This window comes from Strix aluco, chromosome 5 (assembly GCF_031877795.1).
Source record: "Strix aluco isolate bStrAlu1 chromosome 5, bStrAlu1.hap1, whole genome shotgun sequence".
NCBI lineage: Eukaryota > Metazoa > Chordata > Aves > Strigiformes > Strigidae > Strix > Strix aluco.
The window spans coordinates 6,870,017-6,894,033 of record NC_133935.1 but is presented as its reverse complement, the minus strand read 5'-3'; positions in this window follow the sequence as shown (position 1 = coordinate 6,894,033).

Sequence of the window (24,017 nt, the reverse complement as noted above, 5' to 3'; positions counted from 1 at the left end):
CAAAAAGAATCTCAGCTAGCGCGGCTTGTTTTACAATACCAAACTCCAAGGAGAGGGGGGGGAAAAAGTAAGTTTGTTTTCCACGCTGCCCCTTTATCTTGATGTCAAATATATCCCCTGGGAAAGGAAAACATTTAACCAGCAGATCCCATGGACACACACACACACCCGCTCACGTGCACACATGCTCCTTTTTCCCCATTAAGCCACGATGGTGGCCGGAGCGTGGCACTGTTCAGTCTACTGCTGCTGCTGGAGAGCTGGGGGTTTGGTGGGCAGGGAAAAGACCAGGAGGAAGATGGTTTGGGTGCGATACTCACAGCCGCAGGTGCTGGTGCCAGCCTGTGATGTGGGATAGCGAAACCCATGAGCCGTCCACTGCAGGTGAAACGGTGATTTGATTGTGGTTGAGAGCACCTCCATGAGGGGGAATAGTTGCTGGAGAGGACCATTTAATTACGTAGACAAAAACATAACAAAATCCAGTCATCGTAAAGCTCCCTGGATAGCTCACGTCTGAAATAAGATGCACATTTTTAGCAAGGAGAGGCATGAACTGTTGTCACAGCTTCTCAGGGGAGCGCTGAGGGGGTCTTCATTGCCTCCCCAGATTACTGTAAATGATTTGATCTAACTCAGCCAGAAGCGCTGGCCTTAATACCAACATTATTGCCTGGATTCTGCAGCCTTAGATGATCATAATGAAACCTCCTGGTCTGAAAATCTGTTACACGGCACTGTTATGTGCGAGAAGTCTACAGAGATGCAAGCCCTTCCCTAATTATTCCCCAGCCTGACGGACGAGGATCTGTGTCTCCAGAGCTCTGGATTGCAGCTCTGCTGGTGGCCATGGTGTTTAATCGACCAGAGGTGTGGTACAAATGCAAAGGGAATGTCATGCTTTGGGCTAAATTGGTAAGGTATCATCACAAGGTATGAACAAATGCTGCAGCTGCTGGTGTGGGACCCAAATTTGCTTGCTGGCAGATTTGGAAGGACAGAGCTAGTGCGCCTAAAGAATATGGGTATGCTTGGGGAGACACCTTCTCACACAAAAAAAATAAATAAATAAACTGAAAACTCTTTCCTGAGGTAGGATCAGAGAAGTAGCCAAGGCATTTACATAAACACATACTCTTTTTCAGCGCTAGGTAACTAGAAAATGATACCAAAACGAGATACAGATCTCACTGAACATACCTCCTTTGGATGAACAATAACTTCAAGTCTATATCTGGGTTTCACAGAAAGTTATTGTCTTGGTATGAGGTTGAAGCACATTTTCAGCATAAAAATTCTTCAACCGTGGTTTGTTCTACATTGAAGTATGCATCTATAACCAGACTCTGTGGCTTGGGGCCGCCACGGCACACACCACATCTTTACACTGAGCCTCTGCTGCTGTCTTGTTTTCTGAGTAGGGAAGACTGAAAGCAAGAGGCCTGGTTTCTGTCTCACTTGCACATGCTTTACTCCGGTGTTGCTCCACGCGTTTCTATGGAGCTGTGCTGAGTAGCTCTAGTAATAGGAGGAAAATCTTGTCCATAACTTGAGAAATGGAGAGGAGTGTTCTTTTGAGGAGCCTTACAGCTTTCTGGAAAGACAGTCATCATTGCTCAAATTGCAGTTATTTCAGTAGGTAGACCTCTGGCGTCACTGCAGGGAGCTGGAAGCTGTGCCAGTGACCAAGGAGCTGTAAATTTCATCATGGTGTCTTTCAGCACTTGCCTCTGTGTACTCTGCACCCATAATGAAGCTTATGATGTAAGTATTCTGAGATGAGGTCTTCTCTGGGAGACCTCCTGGGTTTCAGTTACTTCAGAAGAGCTTTCAGCAGCCAGTGAATGGGTCTGGGAGGCGTGACTGACCACTGTGAGGGACCCACCTGAGGATGTCATGCCCAGCAGCAGGGCTAAAAGTCTTATGGTCATGGTACAAGGCCAGAAAAGACCATCACAATCATCTGTATGGTGCAGGCTTTAGAGCTTTCTTCAGTTCTGCAGAAAGCCCACACACTTCAGACAACTGAAAGCAAAGCTTAAAAAACGTTCTTGTCTTAAATAGTTACAATGTTGGAGTCCATACCAAATGGTGTTTGCCGTTGTTAGCCTTGATGTTATGTCTTCTTTGTTAAGCTGTCCTTGTTTCCTGTTCCAGCCATTGGATCTCATTATGGTTATGGTTGCATAAAGAGAAGTTCACCGTCACAAGTCTGTCTCTTGTGTCTCTGTCCTTCTCCCAAGGTCTTTTTCCTCATGTTCATCATCTCTTCTCTTCTATGTACCCCAAACTATTTTCACCAATAATGTAATCAGTAAAAATAAAAAATAAAACATGGAAAATTCTTAATTAAGAAAACAAGTTTCAAAATAAAGTTATGTTATTTCATATCTTTGTTTTTAATGGCACTGTCTCTTTTGACTATCTCCCTCTCTCCTCAGTTATTCATCCCTTCTTCTCCTAATGTGGAGAGACTCACAACTCATACTACTGCACTTTTTTGTTGCTCTCCCCCCTTGGGCACTCTTGAGATGCAACCAAACCCAAATTAACCCACTAAGACTTCTCCCATGCTCAGCTTTTTTCTAACTTTTTGAACACTTTCTAGAAATGGGACTGGTACCTCAGAAGATGTAAATCAGCATCAGGTTTTTGCAGCCAAAAGTTTAAAATTATTGTAAGGTAAATACAATCTCAGTGGCTTTCAGCAGGTTTTCTGTCTAGGCAAGACCATTCAATTTCTAGCAAACTTGAAGGACTTTTGATTTATTTTTTTTTTCACATTTCACTAGACAAACACATGATGGACTAAAATCTAAATATATCTCCCACACCGTCTCATCCACTGATTTTGTAATTTCATCAGACTATTTGCCATCTGAAGTCCACGGTGTCACTATGCACTGTATGTCAGCTGAGGTTTGGTATGCCTATCGCCAGCACCAGATGTTTTATACATGTTCACAAGTGCCAGGAGCTCTCTTTCCTGCCATTTACTAACAGTTTATGCTCACAGGATATTCATTCCTTTACAGAGAACTCCAGCTTATTGTCCGTCTCCTGGAGCTGATGATACATTTTGAAAAGGAGTTCATTGTTGCTCATTTTAACTCAACAATAACTTTCCTTCTCCTTGTCCTCATTTGTTAATAGATTTCATTCCTCCCTAGCAGCTAGTCATCTGTGAATGCCTGAACTAGCTGGATGGCTTTTTTCTATAACTGGTGGTCGTTGGGACTCTTTGACAACGAGCATTAATACAGATTAAAGCAAACTTTGGTATTTTTATTGCTATTATTATTAATAATATTTGTACTGCAACAATGCCAAGGGAGCTCACCAGGGTGAGGATCTACTCTACACAGCTGGTACATACTGTTTCACAGATCTTACAAACTTTAAGAAAAGGTGCACTGAATGCACAAGAGGAATGAGTATTTGAGTGGGAGGTAATGATAGGTCACAAAAATACCAAAGTAGTTTAGTATATTGAGTGTATTTCCATACCTTCTGTATTCCCACCTCCTCTTTGTCAGAATTAATTTGTTGACATATATGTGTCTTTTTTCCCTTTACGTATGTGTGAGACAGAACTGGTATGACACCAGTTGATTCAGAAATACCTTTTTGAAAATAAGTATGATTTCTGGCTGGGGAAACATTTGTTAATTCAAATGATTTTGTCAGTGTGAATCACAGATTATCATTTCTTAGCACAAACAACTATTTGTCTAGAAGCCTCTAAATTAATTTTGCCATTTATATTCCCAGTTATCTAGCTGCAGTATGGAAGTGATCCCAAATGCTATAGATGACCAGTGGTAGTCACTCCATGAGAATGTGAACATACTGTGTGAATGAAGTTGTTCAGGAACAGCGTGTTTGCTGAAAATTGTAGAAATTGGGATTGGTTAAGTAAAACAATGACTTGCTAATCAATGGAGGGACAGTCTTTGTCTTAATGGATACCATTGCTACAATGTCCAGGGAACTGGTGTTCAAATTAGCCATCTTTAGGTGATTTACTTCTTCTCTGCTACTGTTTTTCTTCTGTTTTGGAGATCTGTGCACAAGCAATCACAAAGCCCTGTTGGACTCTTCTTGTTCTTTGTTTTGTCTGTTTTGCAGAGGAACTTGCTTGTGTCTCTGTTAGAACGTCTTTTAAGAATCCATAGTACATCAATGTGCCTGTAGTAGCCAAACCCAGAACGTGTCATCTGTGATGTGAGGTGTACTTTGGGAAATATGGGCATTGCCACTGTGAATTCTTTGCATCATGCTGTCCTGCTTGTTTGCAAAGTTCTCCGGTTCATCACCTATCTTGAGCTATTGAGAAGTGTATTCATGGCTTGGACATCCATCTTTGAAATGAGTCAATCATGCTCAGGAGGTCCAGATGCCTCCTTACCCATTTTGTCTTCATTTGCTCTACTACAGCTTCTTACTAAATGTGAGGGAAAGGCAAGTATGATATCCTTTCTCTTCCCTCCCAGATGGGCAGGAAAAGCATCATTGCCCTAATATAAGAAAGGAGCTGACGCAGAAAGGGTACACTATATTTGCTTTCTCTTCTTCTGTTTGTTATAACTTCAAGTTCAAAAATATAATGGCAATTTTTGAGAGGTGATTTTCCATTCCTTTGCATATTTCTGGCAGGAAATAATTACTATGTTCTGATGTGGTTGTAATGATGATCTCTTAGTGAAGATGCATTTACCTTTTCTCTGTGTGGTTTATTGACTGTCTGCTGTTTTTCTCATAACACCAAAAGGGATTAAAAGTCCAGTACAAACTCTAGGCTGTTCATTCAGCTGCAGAAAACTTGTAGCATGTAGAAAGGTCTCAGCACTTCAAAACCTAATCACTTTGGAGAATTACAGCAGCTCAGTGTGCAAAGAAAACACACAGATATTACTCAAGTACATGTGAAAAAGATCTCAGTGGGGATTATCTCATTGTATCTGATCAGATATCTGTCTAGTTTGATATCTTTGAAAGGAGCTGGCAACATACATTATAATGGAAAACATTGCGCCACTGTGCTTGTGAAGGAATTTTCTTCCTTGCCCCAGTTAGTTATTAAATCTTGTGTCCGTTTTTTTATTATCAGATTTTTATTATTTAAAACATCTAATTGTTCATTCACTTCTGCAACTCAGTAAACCATTGTGGAAATCAGTTTTCAGGAAACCTCTTTTTAACACTCCTTAATTCTGACATTACTACCTTAAATTTGGAAAAGGGTTGCTAAGTGAGAACTATATTTAAAATCTATCTGTAACAGGATTTAAACACTTTATCCATGCATTAACATAGTCAGGCAGCTTAAAAATTATATTCTTATGAGTTACTTTGGCAAGATGTCTATCATCTGGAGTCACTGGTCTTGTGGTGATTTATCTACTCTAGCTATTTGTACTGGATTTAAAAGGGAGCGCCTCGTTCTTAAACTAATTGCCAGTCATTTATTCCAGGGGAAATACTTTTATAAGGCTAAAGGCCAACTTTTCAAAGTCATGTAGGCGCCTAAAGATGCAGATAGGCATTAGGAAGGTTTTCTGAAAGCACCGGAGCAGCTGAGGTGTTCTTGAAAAATCCTGTGGGTGTTTGGTTATGCCTTTAGGTGCCCACATACCTTCAACAGTTCGTTCCTAAAATTTTTTCTCTGGTCAAAGGAGAGGTCTCCAGAGCAGCCGTAACTTAGAGGCTGCCTGAGACCAGCACAGGGAGCACAGAAGCTGCCTCCCTTTCCCTTCTTGCGATCCCAGGCTGTGGTTAAACTGAGCTGGGTGGGAAATCTAAGGGAGCCCCAGAAATGTCATTTGTAGTCAGTACAACTTGACTCCTGTCATTTCTCAATGGCTGTTTTAAATGGTGTTCCAGCATGGCTACTCTGCCAGGAGTCACTCTGTGAAGGCCTGTACAGTGTCACATCCCTGGGGTACACACAGCATTGCAGCGAGTACTGTCTGGCAGGCTGGCCCCCGCTCCCCCTGGAGACACCTTTCCTTGAAGAGGTTCCTCATCTGAGCTGTGAGGTTGTCAGTGGGCTGGTTCCCTGCACCCGAGTTTGCAGTGTGAACGGCTGTGCCTACCACCACCGGCGGGATGTGAAACTTGACGTTCCCCATCAAATGCAAGTCCATTGTTTACAGTGAAATCCGAATGCTCAGTGGTGGGAACAATGAGAAAATGTAAATGTTTATACACGACATCCTGCAATCTACAATAGTGATAAGCAAAACAATTGTTACATTTTTTAAGGAAGGCTTAATAAATATTTATTCTTGGTACCAGTGTGCAAATCATTTACATGGCTATGCTGTGATTTCAGCTATGTTTGAGATGTCCCCTTCAGAGCTACTGCTTCCATTCAACATGTGCTTTAGTTTAACAAACCTCAAACCAACAGAAGTAGCTCTTTCCCTAATACTGTTGTAAGGTAATGACTCATTTTCATTTGTGCACTTCAGCATCCTCCAAGAAACATGAATGCCTGGAAATTCTGTGCTCCATGCATACCACATATTATACTCAATAATTATCCTCCTACTGCAAAGGAACTTGGTGGTAAGTCAACAGGATCTTCAGATTGTTTAAACTGTCATAATCGTTAGCAGATACATACTGATTTACAACATGTGAAGGTCTAGCTGATACCTGCAATCACAGGGCTGCTAATGCAGTACAGGTCTTCTAACACAAATCCTTAACTTGTATTTTAATGGTAAAAAAAATGTATAAAGTCAGAGGAGAATGAAGAGAAGAAAGAAAGGGACAGTGAACGTAACAGGTAAAAAAATAGCTTTCAGATTTTCTGGTGCCACAGAAGTGAAAGGGATCATGTATCTCTACTCCATAGAGATATCAGAGCATAGGAATATTGTAGAAAGAGGACAAGAGCTTAGTGTAATTCTTGGGGTAATCAGGCTGTACGCCTTCCTATCCCTCTACTTTCTTGTCTGTGCACTGGAGAAGACACTGACCTTACTGACACATGTTGAGAGTTCTGGATGAAGAGTGCTAGATCAAAAGAAGGTGCTTTGTAAAAACTTGTGGTTTCTTGGAGACTCATTTGTGGTGTTGGGGCGTTGTGTTCAAAGGCCCTGATGCTGTGAACCAACTTCATTTTTCTCTGACAAGTCAGGGTTAAGGAACAGGTGAAATTTTGAGGTTTGTAATAGGGCCAGCTTAGATGTACTGGTGATCTCATCTGTCCTCAAACTGTGTGACACTATAATTAGATGATGGTTGATTTTCTTTTACTGTTTTGTTGTCCTGTAAAAGGTGTCTTTGAGCTTCTGTGAAATCCTCAGAAAGCGCAGGAAATTGTATGAAGTATTTCAAAGTTTTTCTCAAAGAGGGAAAATTCTCAGGTGGTATACGCTACATGTGTCACTATGGGCCACCTCTCTTGGGAAATCTGAATTTATGGTTGCCGGGACAGGAAGAGCAGTCAAAGTTCTTCTGCTGCAAACAAACCATGTGTTTGGCTGTGTACACAAGTCCATCTGCACACACTTCACATGTTTGTCTTTGGGTTCTTTTGAGGGGAAGGACTATAATTTTTGATGGTCCCTCCTTAACAGGGTTTTCTAGATCCTACTAATGCTCATCTTTGTTTTTAAGCACTTACATATCTGAAAAATTTAGCTTAAACAATCACAGCCAAAAGCTTAGTATCAAGTTCCTTTGCAATACAAAGTTAATGATTGAGTAAAATATATGGTATACACGGAGAACAGAATTTCTACGTGTCAATTATATTCCTGAAAATAAAGTGGGGGAAAGGGCCCAAATCTCTTTGACTTTTATTAGAATTTAAAACCTTTAGTAGGCTAAAGAATTTTGAAAATGGGACTTTGTATTCTAATTCAGCAGCTGTTGGAAATGTGTGTGTGTCTGTAGGGGATGGTTCCTAGGATGTATTTATTCTCTTGCTTCTGATATTACTCCTTAATCACCCAAAGATGAAACAAAGGTCCATCCTTCCCTAGCTTTGAGCACAACTGTGAAACTTGCCAAAATCAATAAGCTTTCAGTCTTATTTTTATCAGCCCTAACTTCTGAGACTTTCTTACAGAAGTAATAGCATATAGTTAGGAAAATGAGTATTTGCATGTGATCCATCATTTAATGACTGAGAGTGAATCTGCAGTTCTGGAGGTTTTAATGGAAAGTGGCTCACTTGGTGGCAGGAAGTCTAAGTTCTGACTTGGCAAAGCTTTCTGTATGTGCTTAGTCTTACGGGCACAAGAAATCACATCATCTTTGATTAAATTATTTGTGAATAAAGTTAAGCATCTAACTGTGTTGAATGATACATGAGGCTTGTCCTAAGGAGTGAACAAGGTATATTTCTTCATTGTACTAGCTTACTAGGTTGTAGAAAATTATTTAGGACTTTCTAAAATAATATTAACATTGGTGTACTCTGGGCATATATCACAGCATTCACTCTAACAGGATTATGATGAAGGATGAGTCTTCTTGTGTTCATTTCAGTAAAAGGCTCTTACTATTAGATTGCCTTTTCAGAAGCATGCTACCAAATCCAAGAAATGCATCTTAAATTACTCCTGATCACTTAAATTTGTGATGAAGTGTATAGGCTGAGCACATGCAGAGAACCCACTGCATTATTAACACAAATTGCATATCAGTTCTCACTTGTTCCCTGCCTCCCTGCTCAATAAAACATCATTGCTCTAAAAAAGGATTCTTGTCCTGGTCATGTTCCTCTTTGCTTTCTCTCTTGTTTCTGTGTGGATTCCCTTCTTTTCTTGGATGGACTTTTCTTCCCTTGTTTCCTCATATGTCTTCTTCTGGTCTTCCTTTCCTTCTTCTCCCTCAGTAATTGGGTTCAATGTGTGCGCTGCTGCTTTCCTCACTTTGTCCTTCATCCCATTTCTCATTTCTATGGTTCTCTTGTATTCCTTCCCCTCCCCAACTTTCCCCAGGTTCCTCCAGCTTTTTAGCTCTTTTTTTCTTCCCACCCTCTGTCTCCCTTTAAAAATTTAATTGGCATGCTTTCTTCTAGCTGTCTTAGAAAGCCTTATTTTTTTTTTCCTTCTCTCTTTTCAACTTCTTTCCTGAATTGCAGTCACACCAGTTCTGCTTTCCTGACTGCAGAGTCATAGCAGCTGTGGTGCAGAAAAGCATCTGAAAAGAAAATGCTAATAGGGGTTTTTATAGTGTACAGTAAAAGGCTCTGATTAAAAAAATAATAATGCTACACCTCAAATACTACCTCTAATCCAGACTATTGTTTCTTGAGAGCTTCCTTCTAGAGCATCTAGTAGCAAAGCAGAATCCATAACCTCATGTGCAATCTACCTGCCTGTCATAACCACAGGCAATGCTCGAATAAGTATTTTTCTTCACAGAGAAGCAAAGAACCTAAAGTGTCTGTGCAATGGCATTTATCCTGTGTGTGATAACAAAATCATAAGTAGCGTGCAAGGCAGTTTTATAGAGGTCCTGTCGATGAGTTGATTGTACATAGAAACATCTCACCAGATACTTTCAAACTGGTTCTGCGAACATTTCTCCATGAACGTTCATTAAAATCTATACACAAATTTGCTTCAGCCATACTAATATTCCACTTATTTCAGCTCTCTGTGAGCATTCACATAGTTAAGTTTATTTATCACAAACAACTAGGCTATACACATTTCAACCTTGGATACGTTACTATTTCCACATATGAACATTTACATTCACAGGGGAAATGTAGTCATCCAGCTGGGGACAAGAAACATATGCCATAGACTCAGCTGACCAGTTACACCAAAGCAACTTATTTCCTCTAGCAAAGAGAGAAATCTGTTTAAAATAATGCAATAGTATGTAAATTATTCAGAAATCTCCTCAGTACTGAATATATTTGTACCGTAGGGAGAATATGAACATTTGCTGGCAGATATTCTGTAGGCAGTAAAATACATCAAAGTAAATGGTTTCTCTTGAATCACTTACAATCGAGCTACTTAAAAAAAGATTTTGTTTGCTCCTATGAAAAAGGTTGATAGAACAGAAATGGGAGTATTAGATGGACCTTTTTTCTGTTAATTCTCCTTCTTGAAAGAAGATTTACAGATGATGAAACAAATCTTGTTTTTCTGTTCTTTTTTTCTTAAAATATCAGTCAACTTTTCTGGAAAAAGAAAAAATTTCAGGAAAATTTTATCTATGGGAAAATGTACCATTTAGAAAATTTTATGTACAACAAAATATTTCTGATTATCACCTCAAGGCTTAGCCCATAATAATTTCCACTGGTTTGATCCCTGTTAAAGAAAAGGAGTCCTAATGGGGTCTTCTAGGACACAACTAAGTTTTTATCTGCTGCCAGCCCCACCCCACCCTAATTTCTTCCGTGCCCACAGTGATTTTAACCTGCTCTTCTCACATTCTTGGAGCTCCTTGAGTTGAGGAGGATTTGGTGGGCTGTGACAAATGCAAAACTGAAACCAAGCCATAGAAATAGAGGAGAGCTGGGAGTTAGGAGTCTTGCTTCATGTCCCATCAGTGACTTAAGGGATTTGGGCTGGTGTGATGCATGGAACGGACCGCATGCAGGAACACCACCTTCCTTTGTGGAGTGCTCTGGGAGGCCGAGGTGGAAAAGGCTCTAATCGAATTCTTGCAGAGTAGTTTTCACTGGCTCAGTGGGAGCTGTTTGCACACAGATGCCATGGAGTAAGTTGCTAGGTGTTTATTAACTCAGCCTGAAAAAGGAGAGGAGGGGGAGAGAAAAACCACTGAAGGGAAAATGGGAGTTAAAAAGACAAAATACCACCCCCTGCTTTTCACCAAAGCTGGGGAATGGGGGCTGAGCAAGGTCCTTATAACCTGTCTGGTAAGTTTTAAAGGATGTTTTCCCTCTCTGTAACTGATTGGTGTGTATGTGTGTTAGGAAACAGCGATTAAAATATTCAGTCAAGGGCTTAACCCTTGATTGTTTCTCTGTTTCGGCCCCCATTAGTGAAAAGCCCCACGACAGGGGCTCAGGGGGCATTGTGGGGCACAGCTGAGTCCCTGTTGGACACCTCTCCCATCCCGAGGTGCAGCCCGGCCGTGTAGCCTTCCTTCTGTGGGATTCAGTGGCATGCAAGGCGAGAGATCATTTGGGATGAATAGAGCCCTTGGCCTGTCGTTTAGGCCATCCTGCCGCTCTCTGTGTTCTTTGTCAGGGCCAAACAAGCTCCATATCATTATGCTGGCATTCGCTTGCCCAGTCTCATTATTAGGTGCATTAGCTGTGGGAACTAAATCCATGACAAAAAAAAAAAAAAAAAAAAAAAGAGGGGGTGGAATTGGCACACATAAAAAAAGGCTTTCCCAGCTCAGGCTAACAACTTGTGCCTATTAACTAAAAACGATCATTAGAAAATTCCCCCGCAGACTTAAAGCTTAAGCAAAAGCTTGTTTCACGTATGCACTTGCCCTGTTACATGAACACATAACCAGCCTTAAAGAAACACACCCTCCAATGCTTGGACAGGGACTGGGCAAGGGGCTTCCAGGCAGGCATGGCATTGCCTTTAAAAGAAAGCGCTTTTCTCTCTCCTTCTTTCAGCAATAATGCTTAAAAATTACTGTGCCAATTGGAGTTAATAAGTGTATACTCTTATAAGGGGAATGATATTAGAGGTTAACTGTGTCGGGTTGGGTTGGTCACTGAAACAAGAGAGCAAGTGGTTGCACGGGACTTTATTTTTTTGTTATAGCAACCTTTTTTATGGGTCAAACCACAGAAAAATTCATTGAAGATCAGGTCTTCGTGAACTGCACGAAGATAGTTGTCCCTACACAGCAAACTGCCTTTATGAACATTCATGAAATCTTGCCTGAAATACACCTTTATCACCTTTGCAACAAACCACGAGGCAACAGGTAGGTCCATGGAGGTCCCCAAACTGCTCAGGAGCCCATGTTGAGTCTTCAGAGGGGTGGGAATGTACAGACTCAGATGTCCTAGTTCCTATGGCTTTCACTGGTCCTTGTGCATTTGGCAATGGGAGAACTGGGGTCATCCGCTGGTCCCTGGAACATGTTGGTTAGTTTCTCTGGGATTTCTGTGAGCCACACTTCCAGTTGTCCATGGGTCACAGAGTTAACAATTGTTTCCCAGTTTAACACAAAAAGTGTTACTGGGTCAGCATCTCAGTTCTTATTTTTTTCCCCAGAAGACGCTTTCTTTCTTAGTATTTCCTAGTGCTAAGGTTTTTTTAGGCCATATGATAGTATTCCTAGGAAATGACGAAATTTCCAGTCCCACGGTCATGTGAAGATGAGCAGGACACATCTCTGGAGAATACACTGCAGGGAACAATACTTTACTGATAGCAAAAACAAATGAGCAAGCCTTTCCCACCCTTAATGTACATACAGTTGTTCTCTTACGGTTACCACGCATCAGAAACAGGTCCCTAAATCCAGTGAATTTAAACCAGTGAAAAAATAAACCTGACTTAGCTATTCTCTGTCCTGAGTCCCCACCATAGGCTGGGGTGATGAAGCAGACAGGTACAACAAAGAGCTTAAGGGTGTCAGGGAGCAGTAGAAAAGGACTGTGCCCCATGGAAAGGTGATCTGGGAGCTGAGTAATCACAAGGTGTGCAGGGCGGTGTGTCACCGACCAGGATGCAGTCGGTGCAGTCCTGCAGCACCTGAATGTGAAGAGTCACAGGACCTGAACGCAGGTCAACAGGAGCAGCCAGCAGATCAGTGATGTCCAGACAAGTCTGGAGAAATGAGGCAGGACCCAGGTGTGGACTCAAGGTCCAGATCAGTGAGGGGCATGGCCAGGCACAGACACAGCTGCTATGTAGCTCACACAAAGACCAAGACAGGTCCTGAGCTTAAAGACGGCTCCCAAGGGAAGAGAAGATTCTCCCAGTGAGCTTTCTCCCAGCTCTTTCCCACACAGCTCTTTCCCAGCAGTCAGATCCAAGGTCACACAGCTGCACCACAGCTGAGCTGGCCTTGGGCACAGAGAGCTGAACCCCGGGGTTGTGCACTGGGGGCCTAGCAAGCAGCTGGATGTGTGCAGAGGTAACACTGTTCTACTACTTCCATAAACCTGCACTGGAAATGGTGGGACCTGCTCTTGTTCAGCTTTGCGACAGCTCTAGCAATAGCTGTCCTTGCCCAAAAGGTGTCCTTTCATGCTGAAGCTGTATGATGGAAGCAGCCACCCTTGTAGACGCTCTCGGTTGAGCAAGTCTTTGGCTTCCTGCGCTGGCATCCTTTCCCAGTGCTCTGTTTGCTCACCCAGGCTGTGAAGATCAATTACCTCATAGAGATGCCCCGTCCATATGGCAGCCTAAGGTCATGCTCGTGTGTGGCTGTGCAACCAAATCTGTGGATATCAAAAGCGAACTCTGTGATCTGCTTCCCTTTGGCTTGCCCCTACCCCCTGTGGAGACCGATCATGGCATGCACCTGGAATAGATGCAAATTTAGGCAACATGCTATTTGACCAACAGTCTTGTATAGGTCTCATTCAAACACGTGTCAGCAGTTTTACTCTAATCCCACTTTTCTTCAGTGCTCCTGAATGTTGTCCGTGATGCCAGCGTGTGAGCAAGCACAGTCTTAGCAGAAGGCTTATCTCTTAGCGTTTCCCCCTGAGGGCACGTTTCTCCCAGATAAAAGTGTCTTTCGATCTGGCAGGCTGAAATGAAGAACTCTTACGGTGCTCTGACTCCTCACTGAACAGATGGCAGGGGGAGAGCACAACTCGGTGCAGGATCAACACATTAGCAGGCCGGGATATTTAAGCAACTTTTCCACTGCCTCCTTTTGAGCGGTGCTTATGAAATATCAGATCACAAACAATAAATTCTTGTCTCTCCTATTGCAAAGCAGCAGAGTCAAGCTCCCACTCAGACAAATGCTAGACTCTGAGAAAAGTTAATGAGCAAGTTTTTGAGCTTTTATTTTTTTTTTTTTTACACAGTCCCAGTGATCCAACACAAGGCTATTTGGTCAGTTATGGACCACAGTTAGGTTAGCTTTAATAAAATTGTTAAACTGCAATGTCTGGTACTGACAAAACAAGACAGTATCAAAAACTGACTAGAATTCAGAGACCAAGTGACATGGACAGAACCCAAGCGGACCTGCTCGTCTTCCTCCTCCTCACACCAGCAGCTCATGCTTCCTATAAAAAAAAATTAAGATTTTGGAAAAAAATAACAGGGACCAGGGTATGTATGCTATAAAGCCTTTCTCGGGTTGCTAAAGCAAGTAACCTGTGGAGATTTAAAAAAGGAAAAAAAGGCTGGTATACTGAACTGAGATAAGACTGTTTTTTCATCCTGAGTGTAGCAAGCATCTTTTGGGTCTGCGGTCATTAAGAACTGCAGTGATCTGTTAAAACATGTTGATTTCCGATGTTTACAACTTTCCAAAGCTCTCTTTTTTGAGGAGGCTATTTTCCCGTCTCAGTCTGGGAAAAGGTGAATTTTTATAGAAGTTTAGAATCCCAAACATGCAATTTTGTTAGGAGTTTTTGAATAAAGAAACGCTTCTTGCATTAAAAGGAAAGGATGACCCGCTTTTGCTTTGGGAATAATAAAAACTAGGCAAGATTTAAAATTCTTCATAATAAAGACATTCTCAGGTGTATTGTCTTCTTTTTGCTAACCTGCTAACATCCTGGGTGTGGAGTAATACCACCTCCCGCACAGTGAGAGTGTGCACAGACCACATCTGTGAGGCTGGATTTTGCTTTCATACCAATGTAATTCTGAAGGCACACTGGCGATCTCATTGGGCAGGGGGAGCAGAATGAACCCATTGCATTTAAGCTGTGTTACTAGCACAGATGTAATATGCATGTGCCGGTTGCATGTCCAAAATCTTCCTTCAGAACTTGTTTTTGATTGAGTACAAGTTGCTTTTGAAGCATCCAGCCATCTCTCCTTTGGCTGAAAATTTTCACTTCTCAGCACCATTGACTTAGGAAAATGAAAGGTGCTCTTATTTTTGTCAAGTTTCACTAGTCCTAGCATTTCCCAACTAGCAATATGTGAGTTCCTCAGAATTTTACTGCATCATCAAGTTCTTCATATGGTGGTCCAATGTATCAAGTCTAATGAAGTACTAGCCAGAGGCATGAGTATACATAGGTTTACTATAGATGTCATAAAAACCTTTGGGCTTTGGGCTCCCTCCCTCTGAGCACTTGCTCATGTATCAGGCACTCCCACACCATGTGATACCCTTGCTGCCATATCCCTTTTGATGCTGTGTTGGTCCCAGGGAACAAAATGTTTGTGGAGTTTCTAGATCAAGCTGCTTTTACAATTTTTTTTTTTTTTTTATAAACACATACTAGAAAATTAAATAACTATTTGCTTTTTTCAAAGGGACATACTGTAAAAATACTTTCTTTAGTTACGCCATTTTTCTTCATGTCCCGAGCTCAAAAGAGACCTGTCAGACAGCTATTTCAGATTGAGAAAACTCCTTCCATAATGTGATTCAAAAAGCATGTTATGTCCAGTAAGATTAACTGAGGTAAAAGAAATAATTTAATTGATGAAGCTTCATTCCCTTAACTTGCAAATGGTGATCATATATTTTTGCTGAATTTCAGCTTCTGTTGGGAAACGCAGGTTCACTAGTGTGTAAAGTGCTTTTCTCCATGGTGTCAATTTTGTCTTAGGTGTGGAATGGAATCCTTGTTTCCTGATTAGCTCCAGAAATTATCTCATTGACTTGTTTAAAATTTATTTATATCAGTGTTATGATCCATATACATACCCCAATGATCAGCAAAGACATTGTGCTGCAAATATTGGAACTTTAAGCTGGTTTCCTGGAAAAATGTCATCAGAGCAAATGCTCCCATTCCCTGAGGAATGTAAATTCTGCAGTTAGGTTTCTAGAGCAAATCACAAATGTGCATTCCAGCTGGTTCACGAAACCCTTCTGTAGCATTTGCTTAGAATTTACCCTTCAACAGAATAGATTTTCCATAAAAAGTTCACTGTACTGATTGCTATGAAGACCAAGCATGAAGGAGATGCAGAATTGAAACTGATGTGCTGGAAACAGTGAATCAGAATTTGCTTTAAAATTGCCATGTTTTTCCTGAAAATACAAAGATCTTTCTCTCAGGTAGCTGTAAATCAGTCTTACTTCATGAATGCCAATTGAGATAGATATCAGTCAATAAGTAACAGCAACAATAATTGCTGTTAAACTAGTGTACCTAATATAAATTCACAGGATTTGCTTTTCTTTTTTCTTTTTCCTTTTTTCTTTTTTCCTTTTTTTTTTTTTTTTTATGATGTGAGCCACTTTATTTTGCCTCCAGTTCAAAACTTGATCTAATTCCAGGAATGTCTAAAAACATTTGCAATATCTTTTCTGCTGGGAAAAAAATCTCTCAACTTACTGTTAGCTCCCTGCTCCAAAAATAAAATGTACAGTACGTAACAAATTTGGTCTGACAGCATTTTCCCAGCTGGAAGGATGGAACTTTTTAATTGGTGTATAAATAAATAGAGGTTTGATCCTGCTCTTAAACATATATTAATAAAAAAAAAAAAAAGGAAGAATTTTGTCCTTGCTGCTAGTGTGCATAGGAACAGCTCTTCCTTTCTAACAAAAACAGCAACAAAAAAGCCCTCTTCATTGAACACAATTTAAAAGTTAGGTCTAAACACACTGAAATAAATGGAAATCCTGCTGCTGCTGCTGAGAAAGGCCTGTGAAGTTCATAATTCATAATTTCAAATTGATTTAATGTTTGACACGAGAACCTTAAGTGTTGGTGAATCATCAAATAAGTATCTATTTAGCAAGAAAAAGCTCTTATGGATTTAAATTTATCTTGAGTTTTCAAATTAAAGAAAGCAATAATTTAGGTTGGGAATTCACCTAGAATAATTGTGTGGTATTCACTTTTGCTACCTGAAAATAAATTGGGACAAAATGCAGACACTGATCTGCAAATCCAGAAACTGGAAGAAGAAAGCACACATTGGTCCAAAGCCATAAAATGTGTTTATGTGGTCCTCAAGTCCAGCGCTGGGCACCCTGAGACTCAAATACTCATTATTACTGCACCTTAGCTCTCCAGGTGCATTGCTTGTTTGAAATTCCCTTGGTGCTGAAGTTTTTGTAGCAGGGGGCATGCAGCAAACTCCCACATCCTGAAGTTGTCATCATGCCTTTTCTGCTTTGTGGGGTCAGCTTTTCACCCCAACTTGTCTCACCTCTGAGTCTAAACCAGAGGGATCCTCAGAAAAGCTGGCACGCAGGAGAAGCCCAATGGACTGATCTTTCTGGGATGTGTCTTCTTTGTTCTTCATAGCCCAATAATTAAATATTCATATCGAGAAAGGAAGAGGTCTGTTTGGGAAAAAGTGAGAGAAATCAAAACCATATCTCCTATCTCCTGGAAAAGGACAGCCTCACCAAAAGTAGTCAGTAAACATATTGCTTTCTGGCCCCATCTCTCTGTAGTAGATAGCCAAGTGGCTTTGAAAGGCTCTCCCCGCCAGAACATGAGATAACCTAGTTGTTAGGGAACTCCCTCACTTCTATTTCTTGGGTGCTGGCACACCTTTTATTAAATATTCCAGTTTAAAGCAATACACTGGTCCGGGCATGTAATATTTGTATGGAGCTTAACATGGTCCTGCCATAACACTTCTATCTTCTCCAGTGTGTAAAGTTGGACCAGAAATCTCATGAGAATGAGCTTACTCATGAGATATCTGCTAATTCTGGCTTCCGGTTATGCTGTAAATAGTATGAGAACTGCCTTTCTAGCAGTTTTAGGGAATTTGGCTCTCAGCCATTGCTAGAAAAGCCCAAGCTGTGATCTAAGTGAAAAGCAAGGGGGGGAGAAAACTCTTTCAGAAAGCTCTTTATTAGTGCCAGAAGCATGCTGGAGTAGAATCTTCTGCCCTATATCCTCTACTCAGGTGAATTGACCACTCTTTTCGACTATTGCAGATACACCTTTGTGAGGTTGGGTACCTTGCAGAAGGCACAGTGATCTGTAAGCATGTACTTTGATGACTTGATACAGCTGTTCTGCGGAGTTTTTGAGGAAGAGAAGGCTATGCCAAAAACTGAGTGGCAGGCTCAGAACTCTGGTTACAGCCCTTCCATAGCGGGTCCCCACAAGCCCCTATCCCATTGCTTCTTTCCCTCCCTCCTTCAGAGGTGCTGGGATGATGCCTTTCTCCCCGCCCTCTGACTCCATGCCCTGCCAGCTACCTGCCCTGCCTCCCAGGTCTCATTTTCATTTGGGTCCGGGAGCCCAAGGCCCTGCCTTTTAGTGAGGACTTTGGGCAGTACTGTAGTACAAACAGTGTCTGAAAAAGAAGCTGGACATTGGCAGACAGGTGGCTTTTTTACTTTCAAGAAAATGCCCCAGTCTCTGTCAAATTAATCCCAGTACTCCAGAAAGCAATCCCTGCTTTCAAAACTAAAGGCCAAAGTCATGTGCTCTACAGGCCCAAACTTGAAAACTGGATCCTATCTCATATGTAAATTATTCTTAGCCCTGGTATTAGAAATACTAGTAAGCACATATCTGTAAACACCCTTTAGGTTTAATTACACTTAATATGCTTGTGAGGGTGGGTTGGGTTACCTGATTTACTGACTGGGGAAAGTGTGGTACTAATAGTTTGTAAACCTGAAAAAAATCATGCAGAAATTATTACATGTATCAAAGATGAAACAGATGAACAGTACATTTAATACAGCCTTGTTTGCAGTAGGCAAGCTATTGTGTTTTCATAATGACACTAAGGTCACTTCCAAATACTTTTCAAGTCATCGGAAGTGCGATAGGTGACGTAAACTCACCAGGAAGAGATGGGTCTCTTAAATAAGAAATTAAGTAAACAAATAATAATTATCACAGAAAGCACCTTGCCTAAAGAGTGCCTCACATTCAAAAGATGGAAACATCAGAGTCAAGGCTACAGACTTAAGTCTAATTCTGTTCCCTTCTCACCCCAGCCCTGTTACAATACAGCTTATGACTGTATAACCACACGTTTTCTTTCTGTAAAAAAATTGACATTCAGAACACAAGACAGTTAGATGACTAGTTATTTAATCATCAGTCCTCTAACCCTCTAATTCCTCTGTCTTTAGACGAAGCCTACATTCACTTCCAGAAGAGCCAAAGATAGCAAATATTTGGGTGATGAACTCCAGCAGTGAAGGGAGGAAATTTTGATGTAGGCTTCTTCCCTCAGCTACAGAACAGGGCTTGGACAACTGATGGATGAAATTCAGAGAGCTAGCTATATAAGATGGCCAAGGATGACTGCCAAAGGAGGACAAAAGCAGTGGAAGACCAAAAGTTTAAAGCTGTATAGATCAGCATTTGATCCCAGAACACAGGGTCTTGAAATACATGGTGATCCCTGCAGAGATGGTCCATGGTGGGGATGCTGTCTCAGAAGAACTGAGCTTAGTTTCTGAGGTACAAGGCAAATGCTCTCTGGCTTATCATTTTTCATTTTTTGATGAATGGTGGTAGGACTTCTTGATAGCTTCTAGAGACCCCTCTTACTCTAACAGCATCTCAAAAATGCTATGAAAATGAAATTTGAGTCTGAATCCCACATGAGACTGTCCCGTGACTCTCGTGCATGAGAATCTAATGCTGGTTCTACAGCTGTATCTGATTCAGCAATCATTTATTTGTTTCTGGGTTTTGCTCCTGCTGGTTCAGAAATTAATTTGTTGTGCAATGGATCACTTTGATCCCGATTCTAGGATAATACCGAAATCAGCTATCAATTTGTCATTTACTCTTTGTGTGAATGTGAATGTTGTGCCCTCTTCCACCTGATACACTATCCAAAACCCCAGTTCTTTAGTGTGGTTAAGTGTCTAATTGTCAATGATTTCAATGGATTTTAGATGCCTACACACTTTGGGACTGACTCAGTCACCTAAAATTTGAGTGGATGGGACATGGTACCAAAATGATAGCCTGACTGGCCTCAGAGGATCCTCATGTGACTGGAAGGGTCTGAGCATGTGGCACTTCAGACTGGTTGTATAGGAGTCTTTGTAAGGCAAAGACTTTCAACAGACTTTATGGAGGGAACCTCTGGAAACCTCTGTACATATGACACACTACCTCCAAATGATTTTCCAGCACCTTGTGTTGAAGAACATTGTGTCCTGAATTTCTCACTGTATTTACTTTTCGTGTTCTTCATGTTGTAGCAAGTAACATACACACACACACACATCTGTGGGAACAAGTATGCAAATAGTAGCCACAAGAAATTCTTCATAAACAGCCTAGAAGTTGAAATGGATTTTCATAAAACCTTTGTTAAACAGTGAAAATGTTAGCAGACACGGAAGTCTCTATAGTCAGCATGTATCTCCAGAAGGGCTGGATACTAAATATTGTATTTGGTCACACAGAGAGTTCCAGTGCCCGTCAGGACATCCTCTACAGCACCAGAGGACCAGAGGCTGTTCCTCCTTCTTTGCAAATAGTACTGTTGGTATCAGACAAGAGAAACTGCAGGGAGACTTTTATGAGAAACAAGTGTGGCAGAATCTAGTAATTTGAAGTTATTTGCAATGGTAGCTATCAGACATCAGGCATGTGCAGGAGCTCTTTATGAATTGTCGTTACTGCAGTATCCAGGCTTCTCTTAGCTTTTTATGTGATGCTCCTTCCTTAAGCTCCCATTTTACAGGTCCAGCACCTGAACACAGCTGCAACAGTTCATAATGTTAAGGCTATGCAAGTGCATAAAGGGGCAGAGGGACATCTAGTGGGATTTCCACTCTCTCTGCATTTGCAGACCATCAGAAATCTTCCCACAGGGTTCACCTTACCTGTGACTTACCACATCAGGAAGAGCTCCCTGCAAGCACAAGATGAAATGCTGAAGTTCCTATGGAGGAGGTTTAAGACAGCATGCTTTTTCTTAATGCTCAGTGGATGTCCAGTAACCTGTTGAGCTGTGCTAACTTCTTCCAGAGATCAGCCTGAAGTGACTTGTCCAATGACATGGTTGAGGTCCGGTAACAGAGCAATGCATCTTCAGATCAGCACCCAGGTCCCTGAACCACCTTCACTTCGTGAGGATGGGGGGGCTTAACTGTGATTCAGGCTGTGGATCTTGTGCTTTTGACCTTCTGAGGATTCAGAGCCTGCTGTGAGAAGGGGTAAGAGGAGCTGTGACTAATCTAATTTCTGTAAGAAAGCTCACCTTGACAGACTTTCAGCGGTAGTGAGTTCGAAGGCATTTTGAAGGTTATCTTCATAAAAAAAGGACTGGCAACTTACACTGGAAAAAAAAAAGTGTGATTAGCAACTTATTTCTTGACATGACTGATGGCTGAGTGATTACAATACATTATATTGCCCTTCTCAGGTGGCGTAGAACAGCACAGCAGAACATCCACTGAAGTCAATAGGCTACAATAGTTCATACCTGCCAAGGGTCTGGGACTAAACTACTGTGTCCATGCATCCAGTTTGCCAACATTTCATTCCCTGCAGATGTCCTCAACTTCTTTGTGTCAGAAGAACGGGATTTCTCTGCTGACCCACATATGAAACCTTCTAGTCCCTGACCTTGTCTTTAGGTGAGGCATCATGGAAAATGAATAGGAGTTTTTTAGGGACACAATAACTGCACTAGAAGAGAATTCAGCCAGGCTGCAGATACAGTGCAGAATGGCTCTGAAAGCCCAGCACATGTTTACCACCATACAGTGACCGTTATTTCTTTACGCAGCAGTAGTGCCTAGGACCCCAAGGATGGACAAGGTGTGTATTACTGCAGGCTCTGTAAGAAGAAGGTGAGCCTGTATTCTGCCATTTTTACTCATCCTGCACGTTATCAGCAGGGAATTCAATTCACGGAGACTTGACTGTCGCAGTCATTGACTGGGCAATAAAATGACACAAGGATTTCCACTGCCCTCGGCCAGTTCTGAATGAACAGCTCTTCCACAGCGATGAGGGAGTGGAGTCTTCTGGATGCTCCTCACACAGGAACATGGAAGGGGAGTGGAAGGTACTCTGCCCTGATTTTGGCCTGACCCTGCTGCCTCTTCTTTGGTGACTGAAGAATCTGACAGGACACAGGGTAGCCAAATAAGTAAATATTTGCAGGATTAGCTCTTTAATTTACTTTCTTTAGGCATCATAGTCAGAATTTATACTTTTCTACTGAATCAATTTTGATGGTATTTGCACATATGACATTTGGTGTGGTCAGTGATGATGTAGAATCCATCGAGAGAGCAGTGTATTTCAGAAAGTTCAGGTTCCTTATTGAGAGCTCTCCGTATTAAAATTGACCTGCAAAGAAAACTGAGCATCCTTTTCTTTGCACCAGGTTTAATTGAAGAGCTGACCAAAATATGCTAAAATTTAGATGCATTTTCCTTTCAGTCGGATTATCCTTTGAAACTGTGAGCAAACCCTGCCTGACAACACAAAGGAATTTTCCCATGGATCAGCTAAAGCTGACTCACATGAAAGACTTGCCCAAAGTGGTCATGCCCTCTGAGCAAATACCACAGGCATGAGGATCTCTGCTCTTGGCCTAACAGCACTGTTAGGATTCCAGCGACCCAGCCTAGGAAGGCAGATTTTATTGGAGGAAGGGAGGTCGCCTACCTGTGACCCAGCCAATCTGCTCTGCTATTTATCCATGTTGCTAACTTGCAAGGGAGGCGAACATTTTGCGCTGTCACTGCACGTTGCGAGAAATTTCCTGCTCGGCCCCTGAAATACACCAAATAACACTCGCTGTTTGCTTAAGCAGGTAAAACACACAACAAAAGTCACTCCTGTGACTCAAAGGGGAACGAAAATCATCTGATCATTAAAGCTTTCAGCACAGGGTTTTAGTGCTGGAGTGAAAACCTAGCGGAAGCTACGCACCCTTCTAAGATAAATATTTCCTCTGCTGGAATTGCTGAGTATATCACAGATCAACAACCAGGAAGGCTTGCTTACTCATCCCTGCCATGTATTTTTGGAGTGGTTTTCTTTTTTAATGCTACTGAGGAGTGCATTGCCCTGGCTGCCCTGGCTTGTTAAAAAGGCAAGCACATGCTAAGCAAAGTGTTAGAATCATGCACAAAGCAACGATGCAAATAGAGACAGAGTTTTGGACCACTCAAAAAAAAAAAAAAATTAAAATAAGCTTCTCTTGATCAGAGAGACACATATGGAGTGAAAACTTCTGACTGCTGATAATTTAAAGCTAAAAGTATTTTGAACTAATGTTTACATTCTCTCTCTGCACTTTTTGTTTACTCTCTGCACTTTTGCTCAGTGAAAATAAAACAGGCAGGACAACGTCACTTGTTGTTTCCAACTTGTTTCTGCTTTGTTTCTAGTGCTGCTGTGAAAGACTCTTGTTTTAAAACTCACAGCATTTCAGGAAGACATTTTGTTCACTGGTTATCTGTCCATCACTTTCTCTGGTTGCTCTTAAGAAATATTTGAGCTTAAGTTATTTGTCGTTTTCCCTTTGTATTTAATTTGGCCCATTTCTGTGCTGGAATTTGGGTTTTCAGTAAGATCACATGCGATATGTGCCAAGATGGAGCCAAAGTCTCTTCCCACATTCCTAAAATGTGTAGCACCGGTGGCAGCAGTCTCAAAATTAAGTGTCAGATTCATTTAAATAGAAAAAGTCCAGTGGGTTTCACTCGGCTGTATATTAAAGTCAATAGTACACTTCGTGGTAGTCCCTGTGTTATTTGTTTCAAATTATATTCAATTTCATACTGTCTCCATGTTCTCTGTTTCCAATATCCAGCAGATTTTTGAATTGACAAATGTGTGACATTTACAGGAAGCTGTTGTGGAGAAAACCTGAGGTTTTTCTGTATGGGCTGAGCATAGTTGTGGCTTCTGACCCTGGGGAGAGCTGTTTGAGTTAGGGATTATCCTATTAGATGGATGTTTCTAATAAAACTACCAGCAGCCAGAGAACTTATCTGTATTACCACAGTGCAGTTTC